Consider the following 12,494-nt stretch of genomic DNA (forward strand, 5'->3'; position numbering starts at 1 on the left):
ACGGCCCGCAGCGTACCATGGACAGCGGGAGTGGAACGGGAGGCGGCGGCCGTCGGCTGTGGTCCGACGGGACGTTTCCCCCTTTTGCTCCACCGGAGGGCGACATAAACCAAAACTCCCGATAGGCTCCTCCCCCTTTTCACTACTCAAGTCTCCAGAGTTAGACCAAGCGAGCATCACCCGTGAGCACATCCACACTACAAAACACGTTTAGGCATTAAACCAGTTTCACTGTCGCGGCTACCTCTCCAGGAATTCTGGGAATTGTAGTTTGGGTGAGGAAGCGGAGGATTCTCCTCCAGGGAGCCCTACTCCATCTCCCAGAAATAAAGATCCCAGGGTTCCGCGAGGGGGTGGGTGGGAAATGACGATTAAGCCAGTTCAAGTCTGTGGTGTGGACTCGCACAAGATAGATCATTTCATAAAAGCTCGGGCTTGATGGAGAGTGTGCTTTCTTGTCATTCTTCCTTCACAGCCAGGCAGGCAGAAAAAAGAGGGACATTTTAGGGGCGCCCCCATTTTCTCCCTAGAGGGGAGTTCAGTAACAGATGGGACAAGCACTGGATTTATTTTTATTTTTTGCTGTCAAGTCACACTGAGTTACGGCGACCCCGTAGGGTTTTCAAGGCAAGAGACATCCAGAGGTGTGGTTTGCCATTGCCAGCCCCCGCATCATGCCCCTGGTGTTCCCTGAAGGTCTCCAAATATTGCCCAGGGCGAGGCTGAGTGTGTGTGACTGGACCAAGGTCGCCCAGCAAGTTTCCAAGGCAGAGCGGGGACCTGAACCTGGGTTTCCCAGATCCTAGTCCGACACCTTAACCGCTACACCACGCTGGCTCTCCAGCACTGGATTATCGTTGCCAAAATCCAGGTGCTACGTGGAGAACTCTGGTATTACCACCAATGCCCAGATGGCAGAGATCCGTTCCCCTGGAGAAAACGGAGGGTGGACTCTATGGCACTGTACCCCTCTGAGGTCCACCCCTCCCCAAACTCCATTCTCCCTAGGGCTCACCCCACCCCAGTCTTCAGGAATTTCCCAACCCAGAGCTGGCAACCCTGCGCTGGGTATTATGGCAGCTAGAACGGAGATCCACGTCCTATTCACACCCCCGACTTAGGCTGAGATTCAAAACTGGCATCTTACACAAATACAACAACCGTGGGCAGGATAGCCGCACCAAGGGTCCACATTTGTCACAAGATACAGACCGCCACCAGTTTTCCGGGGCAGTCCCAGTCCTGCAACTCCAGAACCGTTCGAGATTCTTATCTGCTTCCCTGGGGTGGGGGTGATACGAGGGGGTGGGTGCACCCCACAGCGCTACTGGCTAGCAACTTCACGTAGAGGTGAAAATAGTGGTACAGTTACTAAGCAACCGCCATGGCCGTGCCCTCTGTGTCTTGGTCCTACGTGGAACTGAAGGGCAATTGTCATGCTGTGATAAGGGACCGGTATTGCTGCGACTGTGAAGATTTGCCCAGCTTTTGCAAGGGAAAGAAAACTGTACGGAAGCCCTAAAAGAGATGTCAACAACAAAAGAACAGCCTCTAAACTGGTTTTGTTCCAAGAGGACCCAAAATGTCATGCCTTCCTCTTGTCAGTAAAGGGAAGACCCCTCCCAATCCTGCCCACTCCCTCACCGCTACATTTCTCCCTCAGCCCAGGATTCCCCGTAAGATCTTGGTTTCCCTTTTGTTCTTTTCTGTTCTTCCATGAGTCCAACGATCAAAAGGGCAGCAGTCGGACTCTGGGCAGGAGACACGGAAGGAGCCAGGGCAATGGAACAAATCCAGAGAGTGCCAGAAGGAACCGAGATCTCTGAAGTCCACCTTCCCCCAGCTCCCCTCCCCAATGGATTAATATATTATTTAAAAAAACAACTCTAGGCAGGTCCTATTACTATAGAAAAAGTGTGTGTGTGTGGATTTTGGTTTGCTTGTAAGCATAAGAGTGTGCCTGTTCAGAATAGATCCTACTGGTTGCATGTCGGGCGCATGATGCTGCAGGAAGGAGAGGAAACTCATGTGTCCGCCTCTGCCTGTGTGGTTGTGCATGCAATTGTAAACGTGTTGGCGCATAATTTGGCATGCCACAGTTGTGTGCTCTCTGTGTTAGTAACTGTGTAACATCACAGGATGGTGAGTTTTAATGTATGGCCCACACCCCATCCCAAAGAAAAGCAGCCGTGTGCAATCAATGGCTTTATGTACCACTGCATGTGACCAGTCTTGCTTTGCCCTTTTACAATCACATCCGCTGTTGAGCACAGACAGTTATGTGTGGTAGCTGCATAGGCAGAATTGGGTTGTTTTCTTTGTAAGATTGTGAGTGTGCTCCCATGCAAATCTCATTATAAGCACGTCTTTTTGTGCAGGTATATGGGATGTATCTGAGAAATAGTCGCTAGGAGGGTGGTTTGGGGTTTGTATGTGCACAAGGCCAGGGTGGGTGAATCCTAGGAGCAGTGTGAGGTTGTGTGTGAATTTGTGTATTTTGTGGTGGGCCTCCCAAATACGTGTGCTGTTTAGCAGGAAGTGATCTCTCTCCCCCAACAACAACAAAAAAAGTCTGTTCTCAACTCCCTCCTTCTATTCAGCTTTCTGTGCCACTATTTTTTTTTAATCTTCCCTTTCTTCTGTCCATCCAAATGACCGCTGAAAATCCCCAGCCGGTAGCACAACAGGAAAAGCAAAGAGAAAAAGAGACCTTTAGATATGAATGGATTTTTAAAATAATAAAACAATCCTTTTAAAAATGGAAACTGGCTCTCTTCTCCGTTTGTGTCAACATGGATAATAGTTTTGAGCTGTCTGGGTGAATTTTGCGGGGTGAGAAAGCTGGGAAGATCTGGACATTTCTGTCCATACATTAGGTTTCTCACGAGCACCTCGAAAGAAGAACGCGGCTCGCCTCTCCACTCTCCGCAACCTTGAGCTTTATTCTGTTTCTCTACTCTTGAAAGACTAGAACGCACGAGAGAGACTTTTGCCTTTTGTCCTGGCTATCTGATCTGGATACAATCCAGTGACAAGCGCACCGGATTGAAACTCAAGAGATCCGGACTCAAAGTCCAAACAGCCAAGGAAACTGGCAGGTGACCTTGGGCAAGTCACTTACGCCTCCGTTTTCCCCATCTGTACAATGGAATACTAATAGCCTACTTTGCAGGGCGCTTGTGCAGATCAAAGACATCAAAGCACTTTCCTCGTTTAGAAAATGCATCAACGAGGAAAGTCATGGCTATTGTTTTATGCCTCTTACAACACAAACTTGCTTCCCCCCCACCCACCACCCACCAGCTCTATTGTACAGTGAGAGCCTGCTTTGATTTTGCAAGGTTTTTCTCCCTGTAGAGGGGTAGTTGTGAAATACGACATGTGTTGCCAAATCTCAACACCAGATGGCACTAAGGGACAATAAACACAGCCACCTTAAACCTCATGGGTTGAAAAGGGCGAACTAGAAATAAATTTCCTGTAAAAATTTAAATGAAGCATTTTATTTTACCCTGACCTGGATGGCCCAGGCTAGCCCAGCCTCATCAGATCTCGGAAGCTAAGCAGAGTCAGATCTAGTTTGTGTTTGGATGGGACACCGTCAAGGAAGTCCAGGGCTGGTACGCAGGGGCAAGAAGAAGAAAAGTTGGTTTTTATATGCCAACTACCACTTAAGGGAGAATCAAACTGGCTTAACATACCTTCCCCTCCCCACAACAGGCACCCTGTGAGGTAGATGGGGCTGAGAGAGCTGTGACTATCCCAAGGTCACCCAGCTGGCTTCGTGTGTAGGAGTGGGGAAACAAATCCAGTTCCCCAGATTAGTCTCCGCCACTCATGTGGAGGAGTGGGGAATCAAACCCGGTTCTCCAGATCAGAGTCCAAACCACTGCTCTTAACCACTACACCACGCTGGTGTCTACCCTCTTCCCAAACTCCACCCTCCTCAGGTTCCGCCTCCAAATCGCCAGGAATTTCCTAAACTGGAGTTGGCAACCCTAGAGACACACATCACACACGGAGGGAAAATTTACCTCGAGGGCCACACCAGGGCTCCGAGTTGGACGGCAGCCATTCCGGGAGATCTCCAGGCCCCACCTGGAGGTTGGCTACCCTACCCACCCTCCTCATTGCACTCCCCCTCGTTTGTGGGGCGGCAACGCAGAACCTTTCACGAACTTCGGGACACCTGCTAAGAGGCTGGGCGGGGGGGGGGGACGGGCGCAGGTGGCAAGCGCCACAATAGGGAGGCCGCGTCAGCATGGCACCCCCTGCTGGGTAAATCCCCCCCTCCCGCCCTCCTGGGCAGGAACCGCTGGCAGCTGCTTCCCTCACTTTCGCAAGCCAGGCCTGTAATTAAATCCGAAGCAACGGAGTCACATCTTGCCAGCAAGCCGTCAAGAGCTGGCTGCCATCCCAACCTCGGGCATCTTCTTCAGCTCCTTGGCGCCTCTGGGTTTCGCTTCCAACCCCCCTTTTCACCCAGCATTCGTCTCCGGGCTCAGCCCTCCTGCCCTGCCTGAAATCCTGAGCTGCAAAATTGTTGAGCTATGCAAGCAAGACCCTCAGCCTGATCCCCCAAATTACAACCCTACCAGATCCCCGCTCTCCATCTTTATTCCAGAAGCAGGCAGAAGGCAGGCTTTCGTCCTTCGACCCGCTGGCTGGTTTCCAGTGGACCGCTCAGCCCTTGCCAGTTCTTGCAACAAATACCGCACCAGGTGAACTTTGGCCTGATCCAGAACAGCTTTTCTTAAGCAACTTTGCATGCTCAGGATCATGTAAAAACCAGTCTGATGAACTGTAACTTTTAAAGAGATCCTCAGTGGGTACTTTTGCTTTGCAAAATTAAAATGTATCTCTGGGGATCATAAGAACATAAGAACATCAGAAGAGCCCTGCTGGATCAGACCAGTGGTCCATCTAGGCCGGCATCCTGTCTTACACAGTGGCCAATCAGGTTCTTTGGAGGTCATAGAGGTTGAGGCCTTCCCCAGTGCTGTCTCCTAGCACTGGGATTCAGAGGATGACTGCCTCCGAACGTGGAGGTTCTATAGGTTAAACTTATCCCAACAGGGTAAGAACATCAGAAGAGCCCTGCTGGATCAGAACAGTGAGGGTCCATCTAGTCCAGCATCCTGCTTCACACAGTGGCCGACCAGGTCCTCTGGAGGTCCAGCAACAGGGCACAGAGGCTAAGGCCTCCCCTGATGGCTGTTTACATTGGTTTTAAGCAGCCTGGCCATGTTAAGGGGCTGTGGCTCAGCAGCAGAGCACCTGCTTGGCATGCAGAAGGCCCCGGGTTCAATCCCCGGCATCTCCAGTTAAAGGGTCTAGGTAAGTAGGTGATGTGAAAGACCTCTGCCTGAGACCCTGGAGAGATGGAGGGCCCGTGGCTCAGTGGTAGAGTCTCTGCTTGGCATGAAGAAGGTCCCAGGTTCCATCCCCGACATCTCCAGTTAAAGGGACTAGGCAAGTAGGTGATGTGAAGGACCTCTACCTGAGACCCTGGAGAGCCGCTGCCAGTCTGAGTAGACAATATTGACTTTGATGGGCCAGGGGTCTGATTCAGTATAAGGCAGCTTCATGTGTTCGTGACATTTCTCCCCTCCTTGCTAGGGTTGCCAAGTCCCCTCTGGCAACTGGGGGCAGGTGGGGGAGCAGGGTTGCCACATCCAGGCTGGGAAACCCCTGGAGATTTGAGGGTAGAGCCTGGAGAGAACAAGGGACCACAGTGGGGTACAGGGCCATGGAGCCCACCCTCCAAAGCAGGCCATTTTCTCCAGGGGAACTGATCTCTGTCGTCTGGAGATGAGCTGTAATTCCCGGGGATCCTTAGGTCCCACCTGAAGGCCGGCACCCCTACTCCTTGCTGCAGCCCCTATCAGTGTGCCAGAGCCTCATGTGGTTCTTCCCCCACAGGGAAGCTACATATCTGGGGCAGTGGGGAAGGATAAAAAAGAATCACTTTCTCTTTTGACAGAAAGAGAAGTCGAACAAGCTTTTCCAGGCCTCTGTGAAATGGCAGGGCAGTCACCTAATCTCACCCCCGGTGCCCGAACGTCCTCAGAACTGGGGAAGGGAGGAGAATGGGGCGGGTGCAGTGGGGGGGGGGAGATATTAATTACTAGGATATTCATTTAGGGGACAGAGAGCAAATATGGGCTTTTTGGCGACAGGGTGGCTGCGGAGAACGGCGCTGGCTCCTTCTCTCCTTTCTGGGGAGAGAGCCAGGCAGAACGCCAGCAGTGACGGCAGGCCAGTTTTGGAGAGCGGCCAGATTTGAAGAGAGTGGTCCAGGGTGGGTGCCCAGAGTATGTCAGGGCAGGGATGCTGAGACACTAGGGAGGGGGGTGAAGGTGGGGTTCAGCTAAGGGACCTTGGAAAAGATGGGGGCAGGTCTGAACATAGGAGGCGCCCCACTGAATTCGACCATTGCTTCCCTTTGCCCTTAGCTTGGTGGTCATTCCCTGGTCATTCTTAGGTTTCCAATTCTGAGTTAGGAAATTCCTGGAGATGTGGAGGTGGAAGAAGAAGAAGAGTTGGTTTTTATATGCTGATAAATGTTTTAAATAAACAAACCATTTTTGCCATCAAGTTGCAGCTGACTTCTGGCAACCCCAGAGTTTTTTCAAGGCCATAGATGTTTAGAGGTGGTTTACATAAGAACATAAGAAAAGCCCTGCTGGATCAGACCAAGGCCCATCAAGTCCAGCAGTCTGTTCCCACAGTGGCCAACCAGGTGCCTCTAGGAAGCCCCCAAACAAGACGACTGCAGCAGCATTGTCCTGCCTGTGTGCCACAGCACCTAAGATAGTAGGCACGCTCCTCTGATACTGGAGAGAACTGCCATCACCTGCCTCTGCATAGCGATCCTGGACTTCCTTGGTAGTCTTCTATCTGAGTACCAACCAGGGCCGACCCTGCTTAGCTTCCCAGATCTGACGAGATCGAGCTAGGCTGGGCGAGGGTTCATTAAAACCGACCAGCCAGCCATGCTTCTAGACCTCATGGAAACAAGGGGTTAATTTCTAAACAGACCTGACCTAGAAATCCATCTCCCAAATCCCAGATGTGGTGGGGCCGGCTACGGCTACTTCTTCGTGGTGAGCAAAATGCGCTCTTTATTACTTTTAGTAGCTCAAGCAAGGGCTGGGACTCAAAAGGATTCAGATTCAAAGAAAGCCCTGGCTCAGCTCCTTCCAGCGCTTCGGGAGGAGACAAAAGGAATCCAGAAGCTTCCCCGGACTGCAGAGGAATGTCATGCGCTGCTCTTCTTTTAATGCACACAAGTGACAGCAGAGGGAATGTAAACCAGAGGCACAGTAGAGCTTGCTTTCGTTCCTCACACGTGACATCCGATGGATCTTTTTTGTTTATGACGCAGCACTTGAATAACTTAAGGCAAGTATCCCGTTCTGACTTCACAACAACCTTGTGAGGTAGGCTAGTCTAAAAGAATGTGGCTGGTTTTTATGCCCTCCCTCCATGTGTGTCATGGCTGAATGGGGTGAAAGCAAGATTCAGTTAAGAGTTTACCAGCTCTGAGTTGATAAATACCTGGAGATTTGGAGGGTGGATCCTGAGAAGGGCGAGGTTTGGAGAGGGGAGGGACTTCAATGTCATAGAGTCCAATTGCCAAAACGGCCATTCTCTCTAGGTGAAGTGATCTCTATCGGCTGGAGATCAGCTGTAATAGCAGGAGATCTCCAGCTAGCACCTGGAGGTTGGCAACCCTACTCTGCCCACGGCTTTCCTGTGCCTCTCACACTGCAGAACTCGCTGGGCAGGGATTCAGAGCCTCCCGCTGCGGCGCTGCTTCCTCCTTGGTGGTTTTTCCTGAGGAAGCTTTCTTACGTAACACACCAGCCGTAACATCCCAGCCAAATGGAGTTTTCTCCATCTAGTTAAACGTCTCCCAAATCATTTGTCTAAAACAAGGGTGTAGCCATTCAGCCAGGCTCGGGTGCGAAAAGACGCGCACTCACTGCTTGCCAGGGAACCAAAAGATGCGCCCCTTAACCTCTCCGGGCCTGATCCGATAGGGTTAGGGAATGCTCCATGGGGTCGGTGACTTGGCAACCTCCTGCAAGAGAGGAACAAAGGGAAAAGACGCAACAGATGCTCTAGGCTGATCCTGCATTGGGCAGGGGGTTGGAGTAGATGGCCTCTGTGGCCCCTTCCAACTATGATTCTATGAAGTCTCCAGCCCCCGCCTGTAAGCTGGCAACCCTAGGACCAAGACGTCAGCAAATGGTCTGACTCTAGGGGTACCAACCTCCAGGTGAGGCCTGGAGATCTCCTGGGAGATCTCCAGATGGCAGACATCAGCACCCTTGAAGCTGAACTCTATGGCATTATGTCCTGCTGAGGTCCCTCCCTTCCCAAACCCTGCCCTCCCCAGGCTCCACCCCCAAACTCTCCAGGAATTTCCCAACCCAGAGTTGGCAACCCAACTCAGAGTGTGGCACACACGTCCCCCCTCCTTTTCTTTCAAGGCCTCCCCCAGGTATCTTTTTCTTGTTGTGGAGCAGAGGGGTTGACAGAGCCTGGACAAATCCCATTCAGAGTTACACGTTCCTGGTAAGCAGAAGGTAAAGCGTGGTGCAGTGGTTAAGAGCGGTGGTTTGGAGCAGTGGAGTCTTATCTGGAGAACCGGGTTTGATTCCCCACTCCTCCACATGAGGGGCGGATGGTAATCTGGTGAACTGGATTTGTTTCCCCTCTCCTCCACATGAAGCCAGCTGGGTGACCTTGGGCTAGTCACAGTTCTCTTAGAGCCCTCTCAGCCCCACCTTCCACAGGATGTCTGTTGTGGGGAGAGGAAGGGAAGGTGATTGTAAGCCAGTTTGAGTCTCCCTTAAGTGGTAGAGAAAGTCGGCATATAAAAACCAACTCTTCTTCTGGTTGGATGACACCAGGTGACACCTCGGGGGAGGGGGGTTGATTTGGCCCTGGACCGGGTAGCTGCTGACACCCACCCCCACTCCCCATCGCTGGAATTATTTTGTGGCTCATCTTCAGCAGCGGGTGGGTCTCTCGAGGTGCCTCCTAGAGTTCGCTGCCAGCTTTCGACCTCCAGGCCAACTTACCTGGACACAGAGCTAGCCAATCCCAGAGCAGCTAAACAAATGGGGCTGGAAGGCAATTAAAAATCCCACTCTTTGCAAAAATTCATAATTCATAAATGCAGACGTCGGCAATATCTAATGCACAGATGTACGCCTCGCGCCTCTGATCGGAGGCTGACGCAGCAACGAGCCCCCGAATGCAAATCTTGCAATAACGCGGGCCGGAAATGCAGCGTTGACAACCCTACTCTTTCCACCCCGGCCGGGCTCTCGATCCAAATTGGAAATGTGATGGGGAAAGATCGATATCTATGAACAGCTGAGAGCGAGATGGGAACCGGCGAACGTCCTATGGACGGAGAGTGCCATCAATGCTAAATAGCTAATGTGCGAGTGGAGTGGAGAGGAGGAGAAAATGGACTCCCCAGAGGAAGGAGAAAATAGACTCCGAGATGGGACTTCCTGTAAAACACCAGAACTGTTGCCGAATTTTGGGAGAAGAATCAGGCGGCGTGTTAAAGGGAATCATGACCCCATCTTCTGATGCATTTTGTGAAAAGCACCTGTGGGGAGGCCAAATTCAGATCAGGGCCGTGTGTGCTGACCGTCTCTCCCCGGACCATGCTCCCTTTATCTTTTTGATACCCCAGTGGGGTAAAAGACAGATACAGGGAAGGCACTTTGTGAAACGCACACCCCTTCCCACTAGGCAGCTAACAGCAACTCAGTTTCTTTGGGGACAACAACCGGGGGGGGGGGTAGAAAGCACACCCAGCACCAATGCGCCGATCCAGATTGGGCCTCATATGAACACACGAAGCTGCCTTCTACTGAATCAGACCCTTGGTCCATCAAAGTCAGTATTGTCTGCTCAGACCGGCAGCAGCTCTCCAGGGTCTCAAGCAGAGGTCTTTCACATCACCTACTGCCTGGTCCCTTTAACTGGAGATGCCGGGGATTGAACCTGGGACCTTCTGCATGCCAAGCAAATGCTCTACCACTGAGCCACAGCCCCCTCCCCACAGTTATTTCCATTTAATAATACATCCGGATCAGGCTCTTCCCCTCTATATGCAGCAAAGTGTCTCTGTCCCTGTAATACTTATTCATTACGCTTGCGATGAATTAATTACATTTGTAAATTGTTATTGTGGAGAGTTGCCCTAAGCCTCTAATGCATGCGCTTGGCTCCAAAGGAAATTAACCTCATCAAGGCTGCTGCCACTCAGGGACGAGGGAGAGCAAAATATGTATAAGCAATAGTGCTTGTGCCCTGACCTGGATGGGCCAGGCTAGCCTGATCTCGTCAGATCTCAGAAGCTAAGTAGGGTCAGCCCTGGTTAGTATTTGGATGGGAGACCACCAAGGAATACCAGGGTTGCTGTGCAGAGGAAGGTACTGGCAAACCAGCTCTGCTAGTCACTTGCCATGAAAACTCCCAAAAGTGGTCTCCATAAGTTGGCTGCAACTTGACGGCACTTTACACACACAATAGTGCTTGTAACTACTGTCCGGTGTTTTTTTTTTTGGCTCTTTTCACAAAAAATGGTATCTGCCGAGCAACTCCCTGCATGCTGCAGAGGATTCTGGAAAGCGTCCTTGGGTATTTCAGCGCTGCAAACATATGTCGGTTTCATGGTGGTTTAACAGGCATAGCTTCCCCGCTGGGACTACGGTTGCCAACTCGAGCTTGGGAAATTCCTGGAGATTTGTGGATGGTGCCTGAGGATGACATATGGTTGCAAGATCCCTCTGCTCCATGGGCGGGAGCTTTGCGGGGGTTTACCTGGAAGTGATGCAGATCCTCTAGCAAATTCAGCCGAATATGGTTAGAGTTTTGGCAGAGATTGCTAGAGCACCCCGGAAGTGACGTCGGCATGTCACATGGGTCAGAGATGCGCATGCGCACCTCCCCCTAAGCCTGGCCCTCTTTTGCCTGCTGACCAGCTGATAGTCGGTGGGCAGCCTGGTGGACTGGGGGGCTTTTGCCCACCCCCACCGGGCAATTGGCAAGCCTAGGAGGACAGAGTTTGGGGAGCAGAAGGAGCTCAGAGGGTGCATCCGAAGTTGCCATTTTCTCCAGGGGAACTGATCTGTCTTGTCTGGAAATGAGCTGTGCACATTTGCCCGCCAACCCTCAAGTGGTCGGTGGGCAGAGGGGTCAATTGCCGGGGGTTTGCCCGCCACCAGCGGGCACCTGACAACCCTAGTTGCCAGCTCTGGGTTGGGAAATGCCTGGAGATTTTTTGGGGCGGAGCCTGAGGGTGAGGTTTGGGAAGTGGAGGGACTTCAACGCCATAGAGTCCAATTGTCAAAGTGGCCATTTTCTCCAGGGGAATTGATCTCTATCTGCTAGAAGTCAGTTGTAATAGCGGGAGATCTCCAGCCACCACCTGGAGGTTGGCAACCCTACCTCTTTGTCTGGTGAGGCAGAGAGGAAGGGTTTGCAGCACCACTACCAAGCATACTGAAGCCAGTGTCCGCCCCCTCCCTGCCGCCGCCCCATAATGTAGGGCCGGTTGGGTCATTTTCATCTTGTGAGAACGAAAAATGTACTCCACGCTGCCCCGAGGCCGAAAATCGCAGAGGGACACGGGTGGACGGAGAAGCTTGTCTGACGTTGCAGATCTCATCAGAAACCCTCAAAAAGCTTCCAAAGAACCCTGGGGGCTCACTTGATAAATACCCTCTGCTAAACTGCGACTAAATTTAAGGGAATTCACGCGGCGAGCAAGTGGGATGGTGGAAAACTCCTAGGTAATTATTCTGCAGCCTGGGGACAGCAATTTAGCTGAGGCCGCCGCTTCTGGTGGCGCGCTCAGCACAACCGTTAATTTGGTCTGGTGCGTGCCTGCCTTGGTTTTCGCCCGTGCCATCTAGATCACGAGGAAAACGCTGCTCAGAGCAAATGGCTCCAGATACCCCAAGGAACACCTGCTCTGAGGCAAGAGCGGCAATAGGGTTGTTGGGTCCCTCTTCGCCACCGGTGGGAGGGTTCTTGGGCGGAGCCTGAGGAGGGTGGGTTTGGGGAGGGGAGGGTCTTCAATGCCATAGAGTCCAATTGCCCAAGCGGCCACTTTCTCCAGGTGAACTGATCTGTATCGGCCAGAGATCAGTCGTAGTAGCAGGAGTTCTCCAGCTAGTACCTGGAGGTTGGCAACCCGAAGCGGCGACATTTCCTTGCTCAGCTCGTGTGCGCACGACACAGTCCAAGAAAGAGAAGAGCACCTCTGAGCATGTGCAGAGAGCACTTCTGAGTAGCCGCTGCTGCGGCTCACAAACATCCGAGATTGCAGGGCAGGGGTTCCAGGCAGCCTCGTTTTCTAGAATGTAACCCACGGTATTTAAAAACCCGTTTCATTTCCAAGGCGCGTACAGTTTCTAGATACAAAGTCATCTTGCGCCAAAAGAGCAACCAACTCT

This window comes from Euleptes europaea, chromosome 18 (assembly GCF_029931775.1).
Source record: "Euleptes europaea isolate rEulEur1 chromosome 18, rEulEur1.hap1, whole genome shotgun sequence".
Classification (NCBI taxonomy): domain Eukaryota; kingdom Metazoa; phylum Chordata; class Lepidosauria; order Squamata; family Sphaerodactylidae; genus Euleptes; species Euleptes europaea.